This window comes from Phyllobates terribilis, unplaced genomic scaffold (genome assembly GCF_046119375.1).
Source record: "Phyllobates terribilis strain yellow unplaced genomic scaffold, ASM4611937v1 Scaffold_5__5_contigs__length_657084704, whole genome shotgun sequence".
NCBI lineage: Eukaryota > Metazoa > Chordata > Amphibia > Anura > Dendrobatidae > Phyllobates > Phyllobates terribilis.
In genome coordinates, this window is record NW_027362765.1 from 157858134 (window position 1) to 157870979 (window position 12846).

Here is a 12846-nt window from a genome sequence, read left to right on the forward strand (position 1 = left end):
CCCCTCATCCCTATCCTAGTATGCATGGTACCCCCCCATCCGTATCCTGGTATGCATGGTACCATCATCCCTATTCTGGTATGCATGGTACCCCTTATCCCTATCCTGGTATGCATGGTACCCCTCATCCCTATCCTGGTATGCATGGTACCCCTCATCCCTATCCTGGTATGCATGGTACCCCTCATCCCTATCCTGGAATGCATTGTACCCCTGATCTCCATCCTGGTATGCATTGTACCCCCCTCAACCGTATCCTGGTATGCATGGCATCCATCATCCCTATCCTGGTATGCATGTTACCCCCTCATCCCTATCCTAGTATGCATGGTACCCCCCCCTCATCCGTATCCTGGTATGCATGGTACCATCATCCGTATCCTGGTATGCATGGTACCCCTTATCCCTATCCTGGTATGCATGGTACCCCTCATCCCTATCCTGGTATGCATGGAACCCCTCATCCCTATCCTGGTATGCATGGTACCCCTCATCCCTATCCTGGAATGCATTGTACCCCTGATCTCTATCCTGGTATGCATAGTACCCCCCTCAACCGTATCCTGGTATGCATGGTATCCATCATCCCTATCCTGGTATGCATGTTACCCCCTCATCCCTATCCTGGTATGCATGGTACCCCCCTCATCCCTATCCTGGTATGCATGGTACCCCTCTCATCCCTATCCCGGTATGCATGGTACCCCCTCATCCCTACCCTGGTATGCATGGTACCCCTCATCACTTTCCTGGTATGCATGGTACCCCATCATCCTTATCCAGGTATGCATGGTACCCCTCATCCCTATCCTGGTATGCATGGCACCCCATCCCTCATCCCTGGTGTGCATGGTACCCCCTCATCCCTATCCTGGAATGTATGGTACCCCTCTCATCCCTATCCCGGTATGCATGGTACCCCCTCATCCCTACCCTGGTATGCATGGTACCCCTCATCACTTTCCTGGTATGCATGGTACCCCATCATCCTTATCCAGGTATGCATGGTACCCCTCATCCCTATCCTGGTATGCATGGCACCCCATCCCTCACCCCTGGTGTGCATGGTACCCCCTCATCCCTATCCTGGAATGTATGGTACCCCTCATCACTATCACGCTGCGCACACACACAAAAAAATAAACACTTATACTCACCTTTCTTTACTGTGCTCCAGTGCTGCGTCTTGTTCTGCCGGAGGCCCAGGGGAGGAGGCAAAGTACGCCCGTGCCCATACCGCACTGTTCCGCGCCATTTTGTTGAAGACACACTGCAAAAGTGTCTTCAGTAAAATGGCGTCGGACAGCGCTCTATGCGCATGCGCCGATTCCGACGCCTCACTCTTGCCCCGGCCTCTGGCCAGAACAGAGGTGCCGCGGCAACGCTCCTCTCGGTAAGGTAAGTATGTCCTTATGGCGCCGGAGATCGCCGTATGTGTTCAATGTCTATGTATACCGCGATCTCCGGCGCCATACACTCTTCTTACCTGTAACAGCTGGATGCGGTCTTCTGTCTGTATCCAGACTGTGCAGGCGCATTGCGCTTGCGCTGTCCATAGAGGCTTCGGACAAAGGGATGCATCTGGCACTATATTATAGATCTGTTTATGAGTCTGCACTCAAGGTTACAGAATTTTGCAAGAGAGACTGAGCAAAAAATTTATTTTTACATATACAGTTATTGCATATGCAATTGGAAAAAACCCAATACCAATTTATAGACACATAGAGGTGGGCCTCAGTAACAAAATGTTCTCATTATAAAGAGGCGGGTCTACTATACTGTTCTTGCGTATGCAGTGAATGCAACAGCTGCCAAAAATTTGGAGGCACTCCAAAGCCCGTTGGAAGAGACGTAGAGGAGGGCCTCATGAAAAAAATGTTCCCATTGGTAGGAAGTGGTTCTCCCATACTGTTATTGCCTATGCAGTGAATGCAAGGGCTGCCAACAATTTGGAGGCATTCCAGTGCCCCTTGGAAGAGACGCAGAAATGGTGATATAGTAGATATGGTAGTGATATGGTGGTGGAGGATGAGGATGAGGAGAAGGAGGAGGACAAGAGCAAATAGACAAAATCAGGAAGTGTATACCCATGTCTGGGTGTGAAGAGGTGCATGGGAATAGACCTCCCAAAAAAGAGGCACTGGATTTGAGTTTATGTTACGCAGCTATCATTCAGTGGTGTTAAGAAGTCTGGCCCAATCCAGCCCTTGTTCATTTTTATAAAAGTCAGCCTGTCAGCATTATCAGTTGATAGGCATCTGCCTATCAGTTATAATTCCCTCAGTGGCACTAAAAACTCACTCTGACAAAACGCTAGCGGCATGGCTGGCCAGAACATCCAAGGCATAGAGAGCCAGTTCATGTCACGTGTCCAGCTTGGATACCCAATAATTATAAGGCACTGAGGAATCATGGAGGACATTGGTATGGTTGGCATTGGCAAGGTACTACTTCAGCATCTTCGTAAAATTATCCCTCCTTGTGAGAGCACTACGCCCATCAGGGTCTGTGCGATGGGAGGTTGTGAGAAAACTCTCCCAGAACTTTGACAGTGTTCCCCTGCCTCAGCTGGATCGTATTTGTGTCTCTCTTGCTTGTACTCCTTGTTGTCCAACGAACTGTGACCTCTGCTGCCAGCTTTTTCAGATGGAAATTTTTTTAATAATTCCACAACAAGGGCCTTCTGGTACTGCCACATTTTAGTAGACCTGTCCACAGTGGGAATAAGAGATAGCAAGTTCTCCTTTTAGAGTGGGTCTAGAAATGTCACCAACCAGTAATGATTGTCACCCAAAATTTGGAGAACGCGACGGTCACGGGAAAGGCAGCGTATCATAAAGTCAGCCATGTGTGCCAGACTGCTAACAGGCAAGAGTTCCGTGTCCTCACCAAGAGGACAACTGACCATGCTCTCCTCCTCATCCTCCTCCTCCTCCCTCTCCTCAGGCCATCCATGCTGCACAGACGGTATGACAGTTGTGCGGGTAGTACTATTTATAGCACAGGAAACTAGCTCCTGTTCTCTCTCCTCCTCCTCATTGTCACCCAATCCATGTTGGGATGAGATGAGGCTGGGCTTTGTGGAATCACCCTGTATGGTTCCCGTCTGTGGCCTAGAGATGGAGTGCTCAGTTGAAGCTTATACATAGAAACAGAAAGGTTTTTTATGTTTCTATGTATAAGCTTTGGCTGAACACTCCGCCTAGGCCACAGGTGGTTTTAATTGCAGCAGGATCTTGTATTCCCACATATAAGCGGACTTTTGTCTCTTAGAGAGGAGTTCACACAGGCAGGTTCCTTGTATGATGAGAAATGCCTTAACGTGGCTACCAGGTACATATGAATTGGCCAATTTATGCACTAAGATTTCTCATTTATTTCTATTTTCTAGAGCAGTAATGCTATTCAAGTTTCTTATATTTCATGTTCACATACCTAGCATTGAAGTGTGCTACCTTGTTTCTTAGTTATATATGGAGGTAGCTGCTCCTAGTAAGCTGTAAACACACTTATTTCTTCTTTTGAAAGTGGTGGTCAGTTTTTTCTGTTCTTTCAGAGCTGTCCACAACTCTTCAGCGGTGTGCAGTTTGTCACCTAAGCATATTAGCTTCAGCACAGCCTGTTGCCGCTTAGCCGAGGCAGTGCTGCAGTGCTTCTACCTTCTGACTGATGTGGTCATTTCGGAGATGGAGGCTGAAGAGAAGGGGGAGGAGGTGCAGGAGCTGTACAATGTGGGGCAACCCTGATTGACCCAGGGCCGGCCGCAATCCTCGGCGTCGGGAGAACGTGTTCCATCCCAAGGTCCGACTGGGTCCCGGTTTCCACTATATTAGCCCAGTGTGCCATCAACAAGATGTACTGTCCCTGCCCACAAGCACTTGTCCGTGTGTCCGTGGTTAGGTGGACCATCCCAGTAACCGCGTTGTTGAGGGCACGGCTAATGTTTTGGGACACGTGCTTGTGTAATGCGGAGATGGCACACCGAGAGAAATAGTGGCGGCTGGGGACCGAGTACCGAGGGACGGCTGCCACCATCAGGTTGCGAAATGTTTCTGTCTCCACGAGCCTAAAAGGCAACATTTCGAGCGCAGGCAGTCGTGAAATGTGTGAATTTAGTACTGTGGCATGAGGGGCGTTGGCTGTCTATTTGCCCTTGTGCTCCAAGGACTGGGGAAGGGACGATTGAACGCTGTATTGTTACAAGGACATGGACGTGGTTGCTGATGGTGCTAGTTGAGAGTGTGCAACGACAGGTGCCGGGCAGGAGTCATCTTTGACTCTTACCAATCCCCCATCATTTCATTACTTCAGGTCACAACATCTCCCAACTTAGGTTCCAGGTTCTGGAACAAGTGGTACCGCCGCGCCGCGGTGGAGACAGGACCCTGCTCCTTAAACAGAGGGAAGCCTTCTGGATCCACACGTTGGACACCCTTTCCCCCAGGGGACTAAATAGGGAATACGATCTCCTCTCCTTTAACTAAAGTCTCCCTTGCTCCTCCATCTGTTTATATACAGTTGCTGTGTTACACCTCTTGATATATTATCACCTGGGTTCTCAATCTGGGTGGATCATCCCATACATGTGGGCCCAAGATACTTTTGTCCATCCGGTTCACTGTTTTACATTATCAAATATTCTGTCTATTATTTATTACTGTTTTGACGCAGTGTTACCCTATAACCAATTTGCCATTGCGATTCTGACTGTTGTGGTTATGTAAGATCGTATGTGCGCTTTAACTTTTGTCTCTTTTGTTGCAGATTCACCTTGTACTGTGGTCCTCTCCCACCTCCCCTTCGTTTTCCATCTATACCTCTCGTTGTTCCCCTCCCCTGGCTACGTGCATCATCCTGGAACGCAAGAGATCCCTCCATGGAACGCACCGGCTTTCGTCACTTCCTGTTCGTACCACACCGGAACTTCCGGTATGCGTTCTCCCCCTAGTGGAACTCAGACGGTGACCCGCTAGCATCATTTCCGGTCGCGTCGAATGGCACTTCCGGGCATGCGCGGTCCGGCGCCACGGATTCGCGCGTTTTTTTTCGTTTTGCCCATTTAGGCCCTTTATTAACCTCCCTCTCTGCACTTGTGGCTACTCCAACTAGCGGTGGAGACCGCGTTGTGATGTCCATGCCCCCATGCGCTTCTCAGCAGGTAACCTTTGGCACAGCACGCCTCTCTGGAGCTCTCTGTGAGGTCTTTGCCTCTGATTCCTTTTACCCTCTCACCTTTAGGCAGCCCCATTGGGACCCATTTGTTGCTCTTATCTCCCGCAGATTACCTGGTATGTGCCCACTACTGCCAGCGATTTTGTTTTTTCTTCCCCTTCCCCTCTCACCTATTTGTTCCATCCCTTTGTCCCCTTCTCCCAGTCCTTCTCCCCCCCCCTCCTTTGTTATCTCTCTGCATATTACTAAAGTATATACTATGTATGTATATACTATATATTTCACTTATGCATTAATGTGCACACTTGTATAATGAAATAGGAAAAATTTATTTTTCACTATTTTGAATATGCTGTTCTTTTCACTATGTTATCTAGAAATGATACTCTGATCTTTTTGTATCTAATTGTCTATGACATTGTCCTATTTTCTACAGTCAACTGAAGAAGGTCGCTAAGACCGAAACGTTTTGGTGTTATTTCTGTGTGCAGATTTATTTCACAAAGTCAATAAATTTTCTCTTGCAAAAGGACGATTGAGTGCCGAGGTTCTTTGAACTGAATTTAGTACTGTGGCATGAGGGGCGTTGGCTGTGTATTTGCCCTTGTGCTCCAAGGACTGGGGAAGGGACAACTGAACGCTGTATTGGAACAAGGACATGGACGTGGTTGCTGATGGTGCTAGTTGAGAGTGTGCAACGACAGGTGCCGGGCAGGAGTCATCTTTGCATGCGCCATGGACAGGGGATTGGAGTGCACGCGCAACAGTGGAACAAATAGTGGTGTCACCTTCAGACACTGTTTCTGGACCCTGGCATTCGGCCCACTTAGTCAGGTGCTTTGCTGTCATGTGCCTGATCATGCTGGTGGTGGTCAGACTGCTAGTTTTGCTACCCCTACTGATGCTGGCCTGGCAGATGGTGTGAATGGCCTTTTTGGGGTTAAGAACTAGACTCGGGAAGACCTTACAGTTGTAGTGGCAACTTCCGTCGTGTTGTTGTTCCGGGGAACAGTTGCCAGCCTTATGTGTGGGCCACCACACTGCTTGCTCCTGCCTTTTGTGGTGCTACGCCTCCCTCCCCCTGTGTGCTGCTGTCCTCGCTCGGCATGTCTATGTAACCTCGCCAGGCTGGGTCAGTGACTTAATCATCCACCAACTCGTCTTCCACTTCTGCACCCTGGTCCTCTTCCTGACTTTCCGGCAATTTTGTCTCATCAGCATCATCCACATCTTGCGACAGTAATTGCACTTTCCTACCGTCGCCTTTGTGTGACCGTGTCTGCTCAAATATTTGGGCATCGCTACACGCGTCCTCCTCTTGCTCCGCTTGAAGCTGGCCTGGCGAGAGGCCCGAATCTATAAATGGAAAAGCAAACAGCTCTTCAGAGTGTCCAAGTGTGAGATCAGCTGTCTCCAGGCACTTGGCATGGTGGGGGGAAGGAGGATCAGGGTGAGGAATATGCGGTCCAGACTCACGGCTACTGAGACTTGACCATGTGGAAGACAGGGTGGTGGTGGTGGCAAAGTGACTGGAAGCTATCCAACCAACAACCTTTTGACACTGCTCTGGGTTCAATAGTAGTGTACTGCGGTCCCATAGAAATTTTGACAGGAAGGTCGGGCGACAAGATGTGGGTGTTTGTTGTGGCACAATTTCAGCTTGCCCACGGCCTCGACCTCTGTATGCACCATCAGCATCACGTCCACTTCCCCATCCTTTGCCACGCTCCTTGCATATTTTAAATGGAGGACAATATTTTCCACAGTTGCTACAAATGGCTGTTATATGTGATACGTCTGACGGATGCCCACGGTATTAAATAGCAGGATTGTAGCTTCCTATTATTCACAGCGAAAATGTGTGAATAGCTTCACTGACACGCTGCTACAAACTGTAAATGGAAGACAGTACTTTCCATTGTCGCTACAAATGGCTGGATTTGTACTGCATTTATATGTGATATGTCTGATGGACGCCCACGGTATTAAATAGCAGGCTTGTAGTTTCCTATTATTCACAATGACCACATGTGACTAGCTTCACTGACACGCTGCTACAAACTGTAAATGGAAGAAAATGTTTTCCACGGTCGCTACAAATGGCTGGATTTGTACCGCAGTTATATGTGATACATCTGACGGACACCCATGATTTTAAATAACTGGCATGTAGTTTCCTATTATTTGCAATGACCATGTGTGAATAGCTTCACTGGCACACTGCTACAAACTGTAAATGAAGGATAATATTTTCCACGTTCACTACAAATTTCTGGATTTTTATCGCTCTAATATGGGATCACGTCTGACGATGGAAAAGATCTGACTGTATTCTGCAGTGCTAACAAGCAAATGGAGCAGAAAAATGGTGTGCTCTGGATTGCTTTTTAAGCAAATAATCAGGATTAAGATAAAAAAAAATTAACCCTGGCCCCTGATATCTGGGGCTTTGTCTATGGATATCTGTAACAGCAGGAGCAGACAGAACGTGCAATGGACCTTCTTGTGCTGTATACACTGCCACAAACACTGCCTGCCTAACTCCTGCTATCACCACTGAATATATGCAGCTGGATTAGTCCTCAGGACTGTTAGTTCAGATGATAGATATGGATAGTGGTACTCCAGGAGTATATATAACTATTACACCGCCAATTCTGTCCCTCACACAGCAGCACCTCTCCCTTCTCTGCCTGTTTCCGGGAAAGACTGTGGCGAGCCTAGCATCACATGCAGGGTGGGGACTCGAGCTCCCGCTCGAGCAACCCAGAAATACTCACCGTGCATGTCAAGATGTGTGATGCTCGGGCGAGTACAAAGCAGTGGCTAGCACGCTCGCTCATCACTAGTAATGATTTATCTTGAGAATATTTATATTTTTTATTTTAATCACTTCTTTAGCATCATTAATTCAACAGCGCTTTACAGACATTATCATTACTGCCCCTATTAGGGAATTTAGATTGTGAGCCCCATCATTATGAGAGGAAACCAGAGAACCAGGAGGAAACCCATGCAAACACAGGGAGAACATACAAGCTCCTCACTGATGTTGTGCTTGGTGGGATTTGAACCCAGGACCCCAGTGCTGCAAGGCTGCAGTGCTAACCACTGACCTACTGTTAAATAATAATGCAGTTTTGGTTTATCGTAGCGATAGGACCATGAAAGAGATTATAGCACCTTTGTACTCTAAGTTGAAAGGGATAGATGAAAATAGACCACCTGGGAATTGGCCGAATTTAAAAATAGGTATATAAATGTGGTCATACCCAATGTGAAATATGCAATATTATCACCTATAGGCAAAATAATTTAAGAGTAATACTTTGGGGGAAAACATTTAATATTCAACAATTTTTTAACTGTGGCAGTGATTATGTTATTTACTGTATATGCTGGAATTTCTCTATGGGGGGAGGACAGCATTAACAATTTTAAAGAACGTCTGAAGAAAGTTAGATTTCACATCAAACATGAGATTAAAAACCATGGTGTTTCCTACCACTTTATTACTGAACATCAAAATAACCCTTGTCAGATGAGAGCAACCCCCATACAACAGATTGGACAATCGCTCTTTAGGTTTGGGTTGGGGAGTTATGCAGGACAGAAATGTATTGGATTTCCTATGTGGATTACTTGCAAATGAAGGGGTTAAACGCATGTAGTGATTTGTCATTTTCAAAATCCCCCATTTTGACGAATTGATGTATAGAAGGCATGCCCTGTCAGTATTGTTCCCGCTGACCGGACAGAGTGAAGCTATACATGCTTCCTCTTTTTTAATGGCCTACGGCTCGATCTTGAGCCGTGGTGAGTTGGTGGATGAGTGATCTGTAGGAAAATGCTTATAGTGGGTAGCAAAGTTCTGACTTGAGGAAGAGGAAACCAGACATGAATAGATGTGCTCTCCTTTGTATTTATGTATGTTTCTTTAACAGGATTTTTATTATAATATAGAAGGTAAACTTTACTATGAGCTGTCACCTGTAATTACTTTTGCAGCTTGAGAGGCTGGTGAAAACAGATACTGGATTTAGTGAGTATAGATGTTCGGTTTCACCCTCTAAAGTAAGTGCCTAACATTTTGTGAAGTGATGCCTTCTTTGGTTGACTGGCGCTCCTCTGCTTTCATTGCAATTTTACATTGTCTAAAAGTGCGACTGGAACCATGGGCTTGTCATCATGGCAAAAGAAATAGGGAAGCAATATCTTGAGGGAGTATTGTGCAGTGCCCTTGAGACTTGCCATCTTTAGAGGAAATTAATTAAGTTGTCTTTTTTCTAAAAGCCCTTTGATGTTCTGGGAAAATTGACAGGTATGTTTATTAGTGATGTTGGCTGTAGAGAGCAGGTTCCTGCATTACACAGACAACTTATTCTCATCATTAACTATGGTAATCTAAACATTAATGCATGTGTTAATAATTATTCTTTCAGCAATTTGTCAGTCAATAATGATCATTGATCAAGTCATGATGTATGTTATCGATCCTTTTAAAGACTACTTTAAAATAGAATGCACACAATAAAACAATGCCTTATCTAACAGATGAAGGTCAAGAACAGATTAATTTGGTTTCTAATAATAACCTTAGTTGGATGAGGAATATAAGATCCAAAAGCAATGGCCATATCCCAAGCATCAATAAACTGAACATTGAGTCCTGTAAAAATATTTTTCATCAAGATATATTGGACATATCCATGAAAGTCACTGAACCTTTCTGCATCAAGATTTTTTTCTCTGGTGTTTTCTGATTTTATGATGATTTTTGTATCTGGGCTTCGAACAAACAGATTCTTTCTATTGCAGTACGAATATTGAGGAGTCGTCTGATGTACAAATGAATAGGAAAAGCCCAGAAATGTAGTCCTATGGTAATAACTAGAGATGAGCGTTGTTCTACTCGAACTGTTCGCCAATCTCAAATTCGAGCTGTTTTGGGCGGTGTTCGAGCCGTTCGGCGAACACGAACAATTTGAGAAAAATTCGGCTGTTCGAGGTTATGTTCGATAACTGTTCGTGCACCAAAATCATAACTGGATTTTTTCTCAGTAATGATGAAAATTAATGTTAATACGCAGTTTGAGTGTACAGCGGGGCGGGGGGAGGGGCAGGGGATGGATCTGTGCAGGAACAATGAAGATCTCCATTTTTTTTTCTCTTTCCCGCATTTGCAGTGGGGAGGTGCAATCTGTCAGCCTATCAGCAGCGCACACACGGAGCGAAGTGCTTTTTTTCACACAAGCAAGGGCATGTGTCATTGGCAGTGTATGTCACATGTCCTTGCCCTATAAGACCAAGCCATTTTCCCCGTCGCCACCATTTTCTCACTGCTGCAGCTGCATGTTAGACGGCACCGCTGTTGCTGTGTGCGCTATACCTTGTTAATTTCAAGCCAATTTTCGCACAAATATACAGATAGCTTGGGAGTAGGGAATAGTTGTGATTGCAGCATTTCCTACGACTTTTATCAGGCAGGTCTGTGCGCTTAAATAGATAGATTGTGGGAGTAAAGACTAATTGTAATTGGAGTCCTTTTCAGGACTAGGTTACATCAGTTCCTATCAGTTTTTGCCAGGCAGGTCTGTGCCAGTGCTGTGCAAGTTTTTTTCACAGCATTTGGCTGAATCTAGCAAAGCTAATCCTTTTTGGCCTATTGCAGAGTGTGTTAGTCAGTGGAGTAGCCTATCTGTGTTGCAAGATATACCACCTGTGTATAGAATACCAATTTTTTTACTGCACCTAGTGAAGTAAAATCTTTTGGGCATAGCATCATTCTATTAGTCCATCTATACTGACCTCCATCAGGTTGCAAACTGAATATAATTTTTTTCTGCATCTAGCTCTGAAAAAATATTTGGGCTTCTAGCAGTGTGTGGGACTTGGTCTATTAGTCCATCTATACTGACCTCCATCAGGTTGCAAATTAAAAATAATTTTTTTCTTCATTTAGCTCTGAAAAAATATTTGGGCTTCTAGCAGTGTGTGGGACTTGTTCTATTAGTCCTTCTATACTGACCTCCAGCAGGTTGCAAATTGAATATAATTTTTTTCTGCATCTAGCTCTGAAAAAATATTTGGGCTTCTAGCGGTGTGTGGGACTTGGTCTATTAGTCCATCTATACTGACCTCCATCAGGTTGCAAATTAAAAATAATTTTTTTCTGCATCTAGCTCTGAAAAAATATTTGGGCTTCTAGCAGTGTGTGGGACTTGGTCTATTAGTCCATCTATACTGACCTCCATCAGGTTGCAAATTAAAAATAATTTTTTTCTTCATTTATCTCTGAAAAAATATTTGGGCTTCTAGCAGCGTGTGGGACTTGTTCTATTAGTCCATCTATACTGACCTCCATCAGGTTGCAAATTAAAAATAATTTTTTTCTTCATTTATCTCTGAAAAAATATTTGGGCTTCTAGCAGCGTGTGGGACTTGTTCTATTAGTCCATCTATACTGACCTCCATCAGGTTGCAAATCAAAAATAATTTTTTTCTGCATCTAGTTCTGAAAAAATATTTGGGCTTCTAGCAGTGTGTGGGACTTGGTCTATTAGTCCATCTATACTGACCTCCATCAGGTTGCAAATTAAAAATAATTTTTTTCTTCATTTATCTCTGAAAAAATATTTGGGCTTCTAGCAGCATGTGGGACTTGTTCTATTAGTCCATCTATACTGACCTCCATCAGGTTGCAAATTAAAAATAATTTTTTTCTTCATTTATCTCTGAAAAAATATTTGGGCTTCTAGCAGCGTGTGGGACTTGTTCTATTAGTCCATCTATACTGACCTCCATCAGGTTGCAAATTAAAAATAATTTTTTTCTGCATCTAGCTCTGAAAAAATATTTGGGCTTCTAGCAGTGTGTGGGACTTGGTCTATTAGTCCATCTATACTGACCTCCATCAGGTTGCAAATTAAAAATAATTTTTTTCTTCATTTATCTCTGAAAAAATATTTGGGCTTCTAGCAGCGTGTGGGACTTGTTCTATTAGTCCATCTATACTGACCTCCATCAGGTTGCAAATTAAAAATATTTTTTTTCTGCATCTAACCCAGCCAATAGTTTTGGCCTAATACCACAGTTTGGCCACTCAGCTCTGCTCGGTTACCATCCATTGTTTTTTTGTGCAAACAACTCCAGAGTTGTGAATTAGTTAACCACCAAAATGAGTGGAAAAAGGCCTGCTGCTGGTGGAAAGGGGAATAGGCGTGTTGGGAAGGGGAAAAAAGGTTGTGTCCGTGGGGTAGGTGCAGAAGAAAGACCATCTTCCAGCCAAACTAAAATGTCTACTTCTTTTAGCGGACAATGTGATAAGATCCCTTTCTTACGGCCACGCCAATCGCTACAAATTCCAGATGAGGCACAAAAACAGCAGGTGCTTCAACGGATATCAAGTGCTCCTTTAAGTGGGCTCTCCTCCACATCAACTTCAACATCACAAATACTCCAGTCCTCAAAGGTGTCACCCAAATCGCACTTGCTTCCTCACAGCTCCCAAATCTCCAGCTGCCCGTCTGAGTATGAGGTAGAACAGATGGTTGAGTCTGCAGAGCTGTTTACTCATACTATAGCCTGGGAATCAGAGGTCGACTCCAGCGCTTCTGTGAATCCAGACGAGGAAATGATCTGCACTGATGCCCAGAATCTTTATGAGTCGGA

General features: G+C 44.9%; 1 pseudogene; it reads right to left on the reverse strand.

The window, feature by feature from the left end:
* Positions 1-9722: 9722 nt before the first annotated feature.
* Positions 9723-12846, reverse strand: part of LOC141271498 (NXPE family member 1-like) — a 106974-nt pseudogene continuing 103850 nt past the window's right edge.